The following is a 16,417-nucleotide window of genomic DNA, read 5'->3' as shown; positions in this document are numbered from 1 at the left end:
CGCATATCCCTACTTGGGACAATTTTTAAAAAGTGCATTTTCATGCTTTTTACCCCAGTGTGGACATTTTTAATGCATTTTGTCCACCAAAATGTGCATTTTCATGCATTTTACCCTAACATGGACATTTTTAATGCATTTTAACCTAAAACACATTTTACTATGCATTTTAGTCCTTTTTTTGAAATGAGAATTGTATTTCAAAATTTGGAGAAATCCCAAAACTAGAAGATAACTGTGTTCTGATCCACGTATTAGTCTGAAAAAGTGGAAACTGAGTCGGTTCACTTAAAAATGTGGACTGAATGAAATCCTTGAGCAGCCCTAGTATATGCATGTGTGAATCATCTCAAAATTAATCTCCACTACCACTATGTATAGGGGAAGAAATGGAAGCAGTGACAGATTTTACTTTCTTGGGCTCCAAGATCACCGCAGACGGTGACTGTAGCCATGAAATTAAAAGACGCTTGCTCCTTGGGAGGAAAGCTATGGCCAACCTAGACAGCATAGTAAGAAGCAGAGACATCACCTTGCCGACAAAGGTCCGTCTAATCAAAGCTATGGTTTTCCCAGTAGTAATGTATGGCTGTGAGAGCTGGACTATAAGGAAGGCTGAGCGCCGAAGAATTGATGCTTTCGAACTGTGGTGCTGGAGAAGACTCTTACGAGTCCCCTGGACTGCAAGGAGGTCAAATCAGTCCATCCTAAAGGAAATCAACCCTGAGTGCTCATTGGAAGGACAGATAATGAAGCTGAAGCTCCAATATTTTGGCCACCTAATGCGAAGAGAAAACTCCCTGGAAAAGACCTTGATGCTGGGAAAGACTGAAGGCAAAAGGAGAAGGGGACGGCAGAGGATGAGATGGCTAGATAGCATCACGGATGCAATGAATATGAACTTGAGCACGCTCCGGGAGAGAGCGCAGGACAGGAAGGCCTGGCGTGCTGTGGTCCATGGGGTCACGAAGAGTCGGACACGACTGAACGACTGAACAACAACAACAACCACTGTGTATAGGCTAGCAGGAGTGATAAAATCATCAGGGCAAGTTTATTTAATGGGAGAGAACAGTAGCGGAAGAGACACAAGTCATGCAGCGAGTGTTAATTCCAACAGCCCCGGATGTTGGGGTACTGTGAGCTGCTGTTTATTTGAATGACCCATTCAGCCTGGGGGCATCTTCAGACTGGGTGCTCTGTAGGAACGTCCAGAACAGGTTTTTCAACCTTCTGTTTTTCGGGAGGGTGCAAAGCAAATATATAATACATGGCCAAAAAATCACAGAACAACAACCTCAAGGAAATAGACGGAGGCAAAATCCCCACACTCCTTCCTTCTACCTGAATTCCTCAATTAGGTGAGCTTTAAAAACAAAACAAAACCCAGAACTGCAGCCAAGATTGTGAGGTCGCTGGAGTTCAGAGACAACACCCTGTGAAAAGGAACTGGCAAAAGAAACAAAGGGTGCCCTCTTGTTTGGGAACAAATGAGATATGGGTACAGGGGCCACTTGGCAAAACCATCATTCACTCAGAAAAAAATGCCATGGGTAATAAGGAATGGTTACAAACGGATATATTTTTCATTACTTACATTCGTATCCATTCATGCCCTTTTGTACCTACGGGGGTGGGGTGTGTGTGCTTACCATTCTCCAGTGGCAGCAAGTAGTGCAGGGGTGGGAATTGTTCTGATCCTGGGAACCAAATTTGCTTCCTGGTCTACCCCTGGGGGATGGATGATGTCAGGGGTGGGGGGTGGGGGTGGGGGGTGGGCCCTCCTTCCCTCCCTCCCTCCCTCCCTCCCTCAGAAGCCCCACCCCGTTCCCCAAAGCCCCATCCCCTGATGTCATTGGGAGGGGGCTTTCTCTGTGGGTTCCCCATCTCTGCAGTCACAGATGCTCCTGTCAGCTGCCATTTTATTTTCCCAGAAGACCCAGGATGTTGCATCATTCCAGGGCGCTCCAGTGAGGGGAATGGGGAACAGTGGCCACCAGTGTTTCAGGCGCAATGTCCCAATTACTTAAATTTGGTTGATGGGGAAGCCTGAGACGTCTCTGCCTGAGCTGCTGGGGAGCTGCTGACAGAGCAAACCACGCCGGGCTTGATGGAGAAACCGGCCACTTCCCCTGCACCTCGAGCATCTGCTGTTTTCTCCTCTAGCCATCGCTGCCTGCCAGTCGGGGCTTCCAGCCTGAGAATCTTGCCTGGTGCCTGGTAAGGAAGAGGAATACTGAGGAACATTGATGCAAATTAATTGCAGGAGGCCGATTTTGCCTCTTTAATGAGATTTTGCATCTTTAATGAGATAGTGCTGTATGATTAGCTTTTGATTTACAAAATGCCAGGATGTGGCAGGTCAAACGGGAACCATGGGTGACAGAGGACGGGATACGGGGTCAAGGTTGATGGCTTTTATTTTAAAGAATTCTGGTCTCTGAGAAATGCATCCCATGCCAGAGGAGAGAGGGCCTGATCGCCTAGGCCAGAAGGGCTCTTTCGCACCCTTTTGAAAGGCTGGTTCTGCTGTTGCAACCCTTCTTTGCTCTCATCATCTTAGTGATGAATTATGAATGGTTTATTTTGATATAGCAGTATGTGTGTGTGTTAAATTAGATCTTTATTATACAACTCTTCCAGATTGCTTTTTGTGGGGACTGGAGAGGGACGGCTGACGTGCTCCTGTTTTTGTTTTGCTCCTTTTGCCAGTGGAGGCCGGTGGCTCATATGTCAGTGGGGCGGTGAATCCGCTTCTAGTCAGAACTTGTCAGAACACTAAACAAGCTATCCAAGGTGCTGAACCCATTTTGGGGTGAAGGATCAGCACTTTGAATAGCTCCTGTAGAGTCCTGACTGGTTCTGACTGAAACCTGGAGTGGATTCACTGCCCCACTGGCATAGGAGCCACCAGCCTCCGCTAGCTGTCGTGCATGGCTGTGAACCACATCGGGTGTGGTGAAGCCTTCTCCTGCTGAGCATCATCCCAGGTGTGTTCTACCACAACCCCATCCTGGGCAGGGATGATGGGAGTTGTAGTCCAACACATCTGGAGGGCACCAAGTTGAGGAAGGCTGCTGTAGGATTCAGAAAAGCATTATATAAATAAAGTGATGGACTGGGCATGCACATCGTTTCTTCAAGGGTAACAATCTTTCTTTCTTTCTTTCTTTCTTTCTTTCTTTCAAAAAAGTAAGGGCAAGGTGAACATGCACAGAGTGGGTTTTATTTATGAAGGGAATGTCTCATTACCTGGCCCCCTTATCCCCTTATCCATCTAAAATGGCCACAGAAGGCTAACAGGAATTGGAGTGGCTAAGAGGTGGCCTTTGTTAAAGACAAGAGAGTCAGCTGAGGGGCAGAGATGCACTTTGAACCTGCTGCTGCTGCTGCACAATGCTAGGTTGGGAGTCTTGACAGATATGTCTGCTGTGTCATCTTACCAAATGCACCATGGGAAATTGATGGTTTATTCAGTTGTTGTTGTTGTTCAGTCGTTCAGTCATGTCCGACTCTTTGTGACCCCATGGACCATAGCACGCCAGGCCTTCCTGTCCTGCGCTCTCTCCCGGAGCGTGCTCTGTATATCTCGCTTTTCAACAGCAATCTTCAAAATGGCTTACCACATTTCTAAAATACAATGGATATGCTGTGAACCACTTGCGCCAAAAATGAAACCGAATGGCTGGCCCGCTTGGAGGACCAGCTAGCATCGGTTGTTCCTTCCTACCTGATGTTAGTTGGCCTGGGGTGGGGTTAGGAAGAGGACAGTTCAGCTGGAGCAGGCCCTGATGTTGTCTTCATGGCTTGCCTTTTTCTGGCCCCTTCAGCTATGAGACCCAATAAAGAGCAGGGCCAATTACCTCATAGACTCATTGGGTTGGAAGGGTCCTACAAGACCATCGAGTCCAACCCCCCGCTCAATGCAGGAAGCCTGATTCCCAGGCGGTCTCCCATTGAAGTGCTAACCAGGGCTGACCCTGCTTAGCTTCTGAGATTTGATCAAACAAGATCAGGCAAGTCCAGCCCTTCACTCTCCATGTGCTTCTAATTCTATGAGGCAGGTTTCTTCATGTAGCAGCTAGCGGCACTGCCGAATTTCATAGGTAGTCAGCTCATTGGTCAAAACTCATGCATTGGTAATGCTCACCTTTGTGGTGAGCTTGGATTGCTGTCTAAAAAAATTGTTATTAATTTTGGAATAGAACATGAGCTTCAGCACATGCACAGTCTGTATCTTACCTAGGGGAGCTAAGACACAGTCCATTCTTCCGGACCATGTAGGTAGGTTTTAAGGCTGGAATTCTATGCACACTTACCTAGAAGCAAGCCCCAAGAACACAGTGGGACTGACTTCCAAGTAGGGATGTTGGAGAAAATCTGTCTGGGGAGTGGAGCTCATCAAGCTTGTATCAGCTCGGTCCCCCTAGGCTTCAGCTCGTTTTTTAACCCTCCCCAAATTCGCGAACAGGCCTGACTAGATGCAGATTCATGGATTTTGAGGTTTTTACAATTTGCAGAAATAGCAATGTGTGCAAATTGCATCTGCAAATTGCACAGATTGAGGCCATAATTTGCCCAAATTTTGCTTCTAAATTGGGCAATTTGCACAAATTCTGGCCATAATTTGCGTGAATTACACAAATTGCCACCAAAATTTGTGCAAATTACACAAAATGTGGTCACAAGTTGCACAAATAGCTATTTACACAATTAAAAAAAAAACGTTCCTGGATTTTGGGAAGAAACCTGCAGCTCAGTCCTCAGATGTAAGCCAATTTGGGGGCTCTGCGGAAATCCAGTGGACCCCCCCCCCCACCCAAAGTCAGATTTCTCCACAACGGACATCCCTACTTACAAGTCAACATCGATAGGATCAGGAGGCTAGTGCGAAAGTTATGTGCCCATTAATCACAGTAGGACTTACTTCCAAGTAAGTGTGCATATAGGCTGTGCTGGCAAGACCCCCACAGTGGGCCCCTCCCCCAGTGAGTCTAACTTCTCACTGCCCTTGTCATTAGCTTCTATTGCTCCTCATTCTCTTTCTCATCATTGCTACTACTTGCTCGCTTGAGAGGCAGAGAGCCAGTGAGCCAGTAGGCTATGGCATCTATTACTCCACCTTCTCACCACCACTGTTGCTTGGATCAGAGCAAAAGGCAAGTGAACATGCAGGCTGCAATGATGAGGGAGACCTGAAGCAGGTCCAGAGGGCTCTTGTCAGTCGGCCCCTGCTGGGGTGTAAGCCCTCAGCAGGTACCCAACAATGCCTAGTCCTGCATGTAGGATTGGATATGTGATGTGTATGAGTGTGAGATGAGAGTTCGCACATACGGACTAATAATTGTATTTTTGGCTTTGCATCCCCCAAACCTGGTAAGTGTCCAAGAGGATAAAGTTCTAGCTAGGCCTGTAAAATCCTGCCATTTGGCAGCCCCACACAGAGATGGACAGTGGATTTCACTGTATAGTGGTAACCTAAGCTAAATTCCACAGCATCTCTATGCACACAGATTCATTGTGTCTTGGGATGCCTCCGTTTCATATCTCTTTTAAATGAGCATCCAGGACAGCCATAAAAAGCAAAATGGAGTTTATTTTGTGAAGGAAACAATAAAGATTTGAGTAGGGGAAAGTGTAAAGCAGCGAAACAAACCTGTTATGAGGAAATTATAGTGTAATGCGCAGTTCTAAACATATGCTGAACAAATATGTATCTCTATAAAAAATCTCTCATCCAGATGCCCAGTTCGCTTGGAGATGCAATCTGCTCAGGGAAACAGACAGGACACGAGTTTACAAGGCAAAACCAAGCATTTTATATTTTCTTTCTGGGCAGATAGACAATGCTGAATATGTGATGGGGAGCCAGCTGCTGCTCTTGCAAAGCTTCTGGGCTCAGGAGTGGGAGATAGGCTCTCGTCTGGACTCATCCTAGGGCGGCCACTTCCACATTGCCGGAAAAGAGGAAATGCATAAAAAAAAAGGAGGACGAAAGTGTGTGCCAATTTGCATAATAGGCACATATGTAAATTTATACGTATAGTGCAAATTTAGAAATTGTAAGTATGATTTAAATAAAAATACAAGAAATCTCACCATAGTGGGGGAAACTGTGACCAGGTGACCTGTGTGCCTTCTCAGCCTGCTGTCCGGGTGCTGTTGAGGGGCAAATTCAAGGCCCCTTCCTGCTCTCCTTTCTGATGGTTCTTTCTTTGACTTTAGATCAGACTTGGGCTGGACACCTCTTCAAAGAGAGGACTGTCCCCTGCCAGTTCTCCAAAACAGAGGATTGTTCTCTGTAAAGTAGGTCATTTGGTCACCCTGACACATCCTATTGACACAGTGGGATGTCCAGACACTCTTGTTACAGTCACCCGATGCTACCAAAAGCCAAGGGACAGGTTTTAAGCCGAAACTCATTTTCTACTTTTTGAATGTAGTTTAAAAAGTGCTGAGACTGTCCGAAAACCCTAGCCACCGCATGTAGGACTGCAGTCCCCAGGGCTCCTTAGGATTTGTCGGTAGTCTGTATCTGTGTCCTTAAGCTGTGGGTCTCAGCCCACTTGTGGGTCTCAGTCAGTGCTGCAGACTGCTCTGTCCCTCTTTGATTGACCACTCTACTCCATGGCCATGCTGTGCACAATAGGCACATGCGGCAGCAAGAGCTGGTTAGAAAGCAGGGCTAATATTTTTAATACTAACCACTTCTAAAATCTAGGAATAAAGAAGAAGGGAGAATGGGGGAAGCCATTATAGGAGAAAGTTAGTGTGAAAACAGCAGGAGGAAGGAATGAAATAAAGAAACTGGCAGTTGGGGACAGGGTGCAAGTTAAGTGTGAAATAAGGATGTAGGGATTGTGTAAAATCCGTTCCATCTGTGTTTCGCGGATTGTCAGGCGCCTTTTGTCCTGTTGTCTGCCCACCGACAGAATAAATTTTTGTTTCTGAATGTGTGCACATTTACATTTTGCAAATGCACAGTTGTGCAAATTCGCACATGCAAAACTGTGCAAATCCCCCCTACGTGCATTTTCACACTTTAGCCTATGGGTTATTTTTGGCCAGTTTTTTAAAATTTAGCATATTTTTCTACGATGAAATTTGTGTGAAATTCCCAAAGGTTAGAAAAGTCTGCAAGTCCGTGGAATCCACCTGACAAGGGAAAAGTCGGTTCACTGCAGAATCCACAGGGTGGATTCATGAACATCCTAGCTCATTTGGTTCCATTGCAGATTTCTCTGACATTCCTACTGTGAAAGAAACAGGGGAGAAGGAAAGATAGGAGATGGGTAAGAAGACTTTGAGAAGCATGTGGTGGGAGGAGGAAATCAATATAAAATAAAGGGCTTTCAGCAAATTCTGCCTAAAATGGAGAGGCTGAATAATAGTAACTCTCCAGATCCAATGTCTGAACTTCAGTGGAGGAAAGCTGAACTACAGAACTCTCTGCTACAAGAAAATAGCTGTGGCAAAGAATTTAGCACTTTCTAAAGAGGGATTAGCTGTCAATATAAAATGATATCAGTAATTGCCAATGGATGATGCCAAACCCTGCCTCCATCTGCCACCATTTTGCAACAGGTTCTGACCCTGCACTTCCATTTTGTGACTGGTGGGCTCAGTCATTTTCAGCTCTCTCACGAGGGCCCCAGCTGTAGAAAGCTCAAGAACCCCTGCTCTATTTCCACTTTCTCTCCCCCCAACCATAGACGCTCAGTCCTGTCCTTTTATATCCTCCTATATTCTCTTCGTTTATGACTTTTAAATGCTCGCTTCCTCGCCCCCTTGGATGCTTCAATAATGGATCTGACAGAGACTCTACCTAATGAACTTTGTCTCCCCTCCCTCCCCTTTCTCTCCAGGGTAAGTCTGATTTTAGGTAAGGCTTCGATCCCTTCCGCAGTCTGTTGCACGCCCTGAAGCCTTATAAAGATGTGATGCAGACTCCGAAGTTCCATCCTCTGCTGGCAACTGGCCCTTAGGAGTATGGGGTTCCCACTCGGCTTGGAGACTCCAGGACGCCTGGCCTATAACTTCACAATGCAAAGGCCCATAAAGACAAGGAAAACATTGGAGGCTGTGGCACAGCGATGGCTGCGAGGAGGGGGCAGGAGGAAATAGGGTAACTGGAATCAGATTATAAACTAAGTCAATAACATTACAAGAGTAAATGCCTGTCGGGTATTGTCCTCGGGGGCCATTTCAACCCATGAAAGCTACAATTAATTTTACAAAGTAAATCACTTGGCTTTAGACCCTCCCTCTGGGTAAACTCTGTAACCATGTGCGGTGAAAGAAAGCAAAAACACGCACGGAGCATTATTTTCTAATTTAAAACCAATTGCGTCTTTGGGGTTTGAGCGACGTTTAGATCAGAGCCGTTCTCCGCAGGCCGGGGGCGGTGGGGTGGTGGGTGGGTGGGGGAGTGCACAGGAAAAATAAGGGGACATGGGAAGTGGTAGTCAGTGGGGGGTGGGGAGACATTTTGAAACAGAGGTAGCTGAAATTAACCTTGGAAAGCATTCAAATGAGGCTATGTAATAAGAGAATCATTTCTCCGGGCAAATTTGTTAGGATTAGGTCTAACCGAGCTGTTGAAGAGAATTCAGGGTGGCTCCCAGCCAAGGCAAAATGAAGCTCCTGGCTTCGACTAGTGCAGGGGAGTTTAGGCAAATGGCTTTGGTTCAAGCTCTGATAGGAAAAAAATCCAGGAACAAAGACACTAATTCTTCCCAAAGCCCCCCAAATCTCAGTTTATACATTTCTGTTTATGTTCATTCATAATGGATACACACAGCTGTTCTTATCATTCATATTCAAATTCCATATGCATTTTTATTATTTATTACCTCGTCTTCAAACACACTCTAGGGAAGGAGGAGGGAGGAAAGGACAGGAAAAAAGAAGAGAAAAGAAAAGAAAGGAAGAAAGGAAGGAAACATGAGGGTAAATTTCTTACCAAGCAGGAACTTCTGGAAACCCGCCTCACTTCCTGGATCCACCCTGTGTTTGCCCCCACACTGTCCCAGTAGCATCTGCCCACAGCTAGAGCGAATTGTGTCTCTGTACCATGGTCGCTCTGCAAGCAGCCCTAACCATACGTGCAGACACACCTGGGATCATCAGTAGGACGGCAGGTAATGCCTTACTTCAGGAGTGGGGAACCTCTTTTAGCCCAAGGGCCAAATTCAATATCAGAGAAGCTCTTGGCAGCCACATTCCAGTGGTGGGTGGGCCAAAAGGCAAAGAGGTGGAGCCAAAGGCAAAGGGGTGGCGCTAATGGCAAAAGGGCTGGAGCCAAAGGCAAAAAGGGTGGAGCCAAATATATAAAAAGTGTCAACATGTTGTAGCTTAAAGCTCTTACTTCTACCAGTAACTAAACCTTAGGAGAGGAATTTCAGCCTTTTAGAATGGGGGGGGGGGTCTTGAGAAAGGGGTGTGGCCATCTAGGGAACCCCGGAGGACCAGATTTGGCCCCCAGCCCTGAGGTTCCCCACCTCTGACTTAGTTTTACTGGAGGCTTGCAAAGAAGATCAGCTAGATATGACAGGGGAAGCCATGCTAGGTTATGTGCCCAATGCATTGGGCTGCCTCCTCCACAGGGAGAACTGGGCCTACTGCAGAGATAGGCAACCTGGTGGCTCCAGATCGTTTGTACTACAACTCCCAGAATCCCCGACCATTGGCCATGCTAGCTGGGCTGATGGCAGTTGTGGTCCAAACCATCCGGAGGGCCCCCATTGCCTATCCCTGGTATAGTATTTGCACTGAGAGATGTGCACTGATGAGAGGAACAGAATCCTGTCCCCCCCCTACCCCCAGCTGAGTGTGCTCTATGACTTAAAGCACTTCCCTCGCTTCTGGTATCTGAGTCGGGCCAGGAGAAAAGTGCCCCAAGCAATCAAGTTCAGACTCCTTGACTACTGTGTGTGAGGGGGCTCACTTGGTGTGATCGGACTCATGGCAACCCTTAGTGCTTCCATGACAGGCACCTGGTTCAAAGTACCCACTGACAGAGGAGGCTGCCCACTGGATCTCTGTAGGATTCCCTGCTCTGAACTTTGCCTCTTTCCCATCAACCTTTGCTGGGAGCTGATAGTTCACTTCTCAGCCATCAGGTGTGATTGGACCATTCATTCACTCCCATTACAGAAATTCAGCAGAATCACCCACACTCCAAGGAGCCTGCGTCTTGTCTCTCTGTATGAGTTTCTCCTATGGACTTGCTTCTTTCAAATCTGGAAGCACATCCAGAGCACTGTTTATGCAGAAACCCAGGGAGTGGCCTCCGAGGGAGGTTGATAATTCTTCAAGACCAGCATCAGGTTTGAAGGGGCCCTCTTGCACACACACCCAACCCTCCCCAACCCCCAATGCCAAGCAAGCTTACTGGGCAGCAGCAGGGATAGGAAGCAGGGACTGGTCATGGGTATGACTGGCATCACCAAAAGGTCCTGAGAGTAGCTCCGCCTCAGGCAGCTGGAGGGGCCTCCATCTTAATTTCCCCACAGTGCCTCTAGGCTCCAAAGTAGCATCATAGAAGGCTGTTTTGTTAGGTCCCAGAGGTGCTGTGGGGGGAATTAAGGTGCTGTAAGGGGAGACATGATAGATGTCTACAAAATTATGCATAGTGTGGAGAATGTGAATAGGGAGACATTTTTCTCCCTCTCTCAAAAAACTAGAACCCAGTGGGGTCATCCCATGAAGCCGATTGGTGGGAGATTCAGGACAGATAAAAGGAAGGACTTTGTCACACAGTGCATAGTTAAACTATGGAATTCGCTTCCACAGGAAGTAGTGATGGCCACCAGTTTGGATGGCTTTAGAAGGGGGTTAGAGAAATTCATGGAGGAGAAGGCTATCGATGGCTACTAGGCTTGATGGCGATGTGCTACCTCCAGTACCAGAGGCAGTGAACCTATGTATGCCAGTTGTTGGGGAACATGGGCAGGAGGGTGCTGTTGCACTCATGTCTTGCTTGTGGGTTTCCTGTGGGCAGCTGGTTGGCCAATCTGTGAGCAGACTGCTGGACTAGATGGCGCCTTGGTCTGATCCAGCAGGGCTCTTCTTATGTTCTTAATTAAAATAGTGGGGGCTCCAGCTGCCCGGCACTCCTTAAATCAAGGGTGGGGAACCTTTCTCGGCCCAAGGGCTGAATTCAGTTTCAGAGAAGCTCTCAGGGGCTACATTCCAGTGGTGGGCAAGGCCAAAATACCAAAAAACACCCACGTATTTTAGCATAAAGCCCTTGCTGCCAGGAACTGAGCCCTAGGAGAGGCCTGTCAACCTTTTAAAATGGGGAAAAAACTGCAGAAAAGCGAGAAAAGCCCTATATGATCAGTGTTTGGGGGAAATCTGAGAACCTTGTAAATCCACATTGCCCCCCCCCCCCCCCAAGGGCAGGATTTGGCCCTTGTCATCAGCTTCAGTAGGCCCTCTGTGGTGTTTGGGCACTCACTATTAGCCAAGGCTTCCATGCCCTGCCGCCGGCCTGCAACGCTTACTTTTGCAAACTCCAAAATTAAACCTTTTGGGGTGTAAGAGTAGATTGTGACTCCAGTGTTAACTCTGGGGTGGTGGTGGTGGTTGGGGTGGGGGGTGAGTGCCACAACTCCCAGGAGCCCTTTGAGAAAGGAGCTGAGAAAAAAACAAAATGCCAGGTTCTGTGCCAGGGACAATTCCATCCCCTTTCTTCCTCTCTCCCTCCCTGCCCTTTAAAGTACTTACGCCCTGCATTAAGCTATACAGTGATGACAGGTATGAAAGATGAGGACGTTTTACAAGCCAAGGGGAGGACTGAAGTAACCCCTGCAAGGAGGGCAACCTATATTCTGATCAGCAGGAAGAGGTCTGGAATATCTCCCTGATCCTCAGGCACAGTGACTAGCAAAGAGATGACGAGGCTTTGCCTTACAGGGCCCCTGCGCAGCAAATGTGTTCGCTGGGTGAGGCCCACGCTATTGAATAACGCTGAACTCGCCATGAGGCTCACGAAGGGAAGCGTGTTTGGGAAGGCACGCGAGGCATCTGGACGGAGGAGGATTGCGAGGGCCACGGCAGACAGTCTCCAAGGCCTCTGGCGAACGTTGGCAGGCACTGCAGGCATATGCTAGGCAGCTGGCAAAGCGAGTTCATTTCATTGACAAACCTCGGCAGAGTTGCTGTGAGGGATGGGAGAACCAACCAGCAGGGCTTGAGCCAGCAAAGGCTGGTGTCTCCGATGTCAGTGGGGTGGCGAACCCGCTCTGGGTTTCAGTCAGGACCAGCCAGAACAATGAAGGAGCAATCCAAGGTGCTCCATGCCATATCCCAAGGCTGTTTTTCTAACCAGATCCTGAACCTGGAATCTCTCCCCACTCCCAGTGAAATTAAAGCAGTTCAAACTCCCTTTTAGACTCCCTGGCCTTTGCATGCATTTGCAATGCATTCCAGGTTATGGGAGCAGCAAGCAACGGACTGTCATCAGAAACTGTTTTCCTTCAGGATCCCATCATTCAGCATCGTGTGAAGGAATACAAAAACCTAGACAGGCATTTTGCATAATGGAAGAGCAGGTCTGCAACAGACAAAGATGAAACAAATTCCCCCTTCCCCATCCTAGTTCAATTCCAACATTTTCTCTACTGATTTTGACAGCGCATATTCTCGGGTGCATGCACACAAATATATATATTTAGTAGATATTTGATACTTGACACCAGCCTTTGACATGCAAAGATTTAGTAGTAGCAGTCAACATTTGACAGCATCACAAAGAATAATAAATTCTTGGCAGTATTTGAGTTCCAGATGGGGTAGCAGTGCGAAAGTCTGAGTTCAACTCCCCCAAACTCTCATTCTAACCTGCTTCACAAGGCTGTCGTGAGTACCCTACGCCCTTGCAGGAACAGTAATAAAAGAAATAAATATGGCAGCAGTTACACAGCAGCTATCCGTAGTAGCAGTTGCCTCACAATAGAATTAAGAAAAGAATGTACTACTTCATTCATTCATTGAGCTGAGCAAAACAGGCAACATTTTGAATTCTGGTGCCAAATCTCAATTCCGAAATGCAGATGTTGACATTTGAGATCAAACACTGACATCACACAAAACCCAAATTCTAAAGAAAAATAATAATCAGATTTAAAACATTTATTAATGCATATTTCATCTCCAGCAGCAGGACTTACTTACTTACTTACTTACTTTTTTTTGTTTGTTCAGTCATTCAGTCGTGTCCGACTCTTCGTGACCCCATGGACCATAGCACGCCAGGCCTTCCTGTCCTGCGCTCTCTCCCGGAGTGTGCTCAAGTTCATATTCATTGCATCGGTGATGCTATCTAGCCATCTCATCCTCTGCCGTCCCCTTCTCCTTTTGCCTTCAGTCTTTCCCAGCATCGGGGTCTTTTCCAGGGAGTTTTCTCTTCACATTAGGTGGCCAAAATATTTGAGCTTCAGCTTCAGTATCTGTCCTTCCAATGAGCACTCAGGGTTGATTTCCTTTAGGATGGACTGATTTGACCTCCTTGCAGTCCAGGGGACTCGTAAGAGTCTTCTCCAGCACCACAGTTCGAAAGCATCAATTCTTCGGCGCTCAGCCTTCCTTATAGTCCAGCTCTCACAGCCATACATTACTACTGGGAAAACCATAGCTTTGATTATGCGGACCTTTGTAGGCAAGGTGATGTCTCTGCTTCTTACTATGCTGTCTAGGTTGGCCATAGCTTTCCTCCCAAGGAGCAAGCGTCTTTTAATTTCATGGCTACAGTCACCGTCTGCGGTGATCTTGGAGCCCAAGAAAGTAAAATCTGTCACTGCTTCCATTTCTTCCCCTTCTATATGCCAGGAAGTGATGGGGCCAGATGCCATGATCTTCGTTTTTTTAATGTTGAGTTTCAAACCAGATTTTGCACTCTCCTCTTTCACCCTCAACAAGAGGCTCTTGAGATCCTCTTCACTTTCTGCCATTAGGGTGGTATCGTCTGCATATCGGAGGTTGTTGATAATTCTCCCAGCAATCTTAATTCCGACCTCTGATTCATCCAACCCGGCATTTCTCATGATGTACTCTGCATATAAGTTAAATAAGCAGGGTGACAATATGCAGCCTTGTCGTACTCCTTTCCCAATTTTGAACCAATCGGTTGTTCCATGTCTGGTTCTTACTGTTTCTTCTTGACCCTCGTACAGGTTTCTCAGGAGACAGGTAAGGTGGTCTGGTACTCCCATCACTTTAAGAATTTGCCACAGTTTGTTGTGATCCACACAATCAAAGGCTTTAGCATAGTCAATGAAGCAGAAATAGACGTTTTTCTGGAATTCTCTTGCTTTCTCCATGATGCAGCGAATGTTGGCGATTTGATCTCTAGTTCCTCTGCCTCTTCGAAACCCAGCTTGTACTTCCGGTAGTTCTCGGTTCGCATACTGCTGAAGCCTAGCTTGTAGGATTTTGAGCATCACCTTGCTGGCATGTGAAATGAGCGCAATTGTGCGGTAGTTTGAACACTCTTTGGCGTTGCCCTTCTTTGGAATTGGAATGTAAACTGACCTTTTCCAGTCTTGCGGCCATTGTTGAGTGTTCCAAATTTGTTGGCATATTGAATGCAGCACTTTAACAGCATCATCTTTTAGGATTTGAAATAGCTCAGCTGGAAGACTGTCATCTCCACTAGCTTTGTTGTTAGTAATGCTTCCTAAGGCCCACTTGACTTCACTTTCTAGGATGTCCGGCTCAAGTTCAGTGACCGCACTATCATGGCTATCAGGGACATTCACATCTTTCCTGTATAGTTCTTCTGTGTATTCTTGCCACCTCTTCTTAATCTCATCTGCTTCTGTTAGGTCCCTGCCTTCTTTGTCCTTTATCATGCCCGTCTTTGCACAAAACGTTCCCTTGAGATCTCCGATTTTCTTGAAGAGATCTCTAGTCTTTCCCATTCTGTTGTTTTCCTCGATTTCTTTGATTGTTCATTTAAGAAGGCCTTCTTGTCTCTCCTTGCTATTCTCTGGAACTCTGCATTCAGTTGGATATATCTTCCCCTTTCTCCCTTGCTTTTCGCTTCCCTTCTTTCCTCAGCTACTTGTAAAGCCTCATCAGACAGCCACTTGGCTTTCTTGCATTTCTTCTTCTTTGGGATGGATTTCATTGCTGCCTCCTGAACAATGTTACGCACCTCCGTCCATAGTTCCTCAGGCACTCTGTCTATCAGGTCTAATCCCTGAAATCTATTCCTCACCTCCACTGTGTATTCATAAGGGATATGATTGAGGTCATACCGGAATGGTTTAGTGGTTTTCCCGACGTTCTTCAATTTAAGCCGAAATTTTGCAACAAGAAGCTCATGATCTGAGCCACAGTCAGCTCCAGGTCTTGTTTTTACTGACTGTATAGAGCTTCTCCATCTTTGGCTGCAAAGGACATAATCAATCTGATTTCGATATTGACCATCTGGTGATGTCCATGTGTAGAGTCGTCTCTTATATCCTGCCTTTTTTCCTCTTGCAAGGAACCCAAGGTAGCTTACCTGCTCCTCCTCCTTTTCATTCTGTCCTCACAACAGCCCTGTGAGGTAGGTTAGGCTGAGAGTCCTGGGCCAAAGTCACTCAGTGAGCTTCATGGTCAAGTGGGACTACGGATCTCCCAAGTCTCAGTCCAACACTTCAGTGTCTCCTTAAACATCTACAGCAGGGAAGAGGAACCTTTTTCAGCCTGAAGGCTCAATTCCCATCTGGGAAACATCTTCGGGGGTGCACTTTATCTGTGGAAGGGGCCAAAGGCAGAATGGGCTAGGCCCAAATCTGCTTATTACTAGGCCTGTGCACCGCTTTGGCCCAAAGCCCAACCTCCAAGAGAAAGCAGGGCGCTTCGGGCTGCTTTGGGCCACCTCCAAGGTGAAATGGAGAGGGCCTGAAGCAGCCCAAAGTGAAGCGGGTCACTCTGAAGCGTGTCGGTGCACTTTGGCACGATCTGGAAGCCCAGCCGCCACACCGCTGTCACTGCCACTGGCCAGCCCCCAGCTAGGGATGGGCGGATCACTTACCCCGTTCCGGGTGGGGGGGTCCTCAGGGGGGGAGGCGATCCATCCCTCCCACCAGAATCCATCCGGGTCGGCTCCGCAGGATCACCACGTGGAGGAGCCAGCCTGGATGGATTCCGGAGGGGCACGGAGGTGAGTGCTGCATTCCGCCACGGACCTCAGTGGGCTCTGTGGTGGAATTCTCTGACATCCCTACCCCCAGCTCCTTACCTGGGTCCTCTGGATGCACACCGGCAGCTGTCTTGTTATGGAGGAGGGAAGCCATTTCTAAAATGGCGACTCCCTGTATTTCCAGAAATATGGGGAGCTGCCATTTTAAATATGGCTCCTCCCTTCCAGAACAACAAGACGGCTGCTGGTGCACATCCAGATGGCCTAGGAGCTGGTGGTGGC

General features: G+C 47.4%; 1 long non-coding RNA gene across 1 annotated transcript; it reads right to left on the bottom strand.

Moving 5' to 3' along the window:
• Nucleotides 1–1,028: 1,028 nt before the first annotated feature.
• LOC146351607 (uncharacterized) lies at nucleotides 1,029–9,228 on the bottom strand. The gene is made up of 3 exons (XR_014788909.1): nucleotides 8,963–9,228; nucleotides 3,444–3,630; nucleotides 1,029–2,217 (listed from the first exon to the last, which is right to left on the bottom strand). It is a non-coding gene; the product is annotated as an uncharacterized LOC146351607 (long non-coding RNA).
• Nucleotides 9,229–16,417: the final 7,189 nt, after the last annotated feature.

The sequence above is a fragment of the Heloderma suspectum genome, chromosome 3 (genome assembly GCF_057233095.1).
Source record: "Heloderma suspectum isolate Gila_16-S chromosome 3, 16-S_ref, whole genome shotgun sequence".
Classification (NCBI taxonomy): domain Eukaryota; kingdom Metazoa; phylum Chordata; class Lepidosauria; order Squamata; family Helodermatidae; genus Heloderma; species Heloderma suspectum.
Note: the sequence above shows the minus strand (reverse complement) of the source record. Positions and strands in the feature narration are given on the sequence as shown.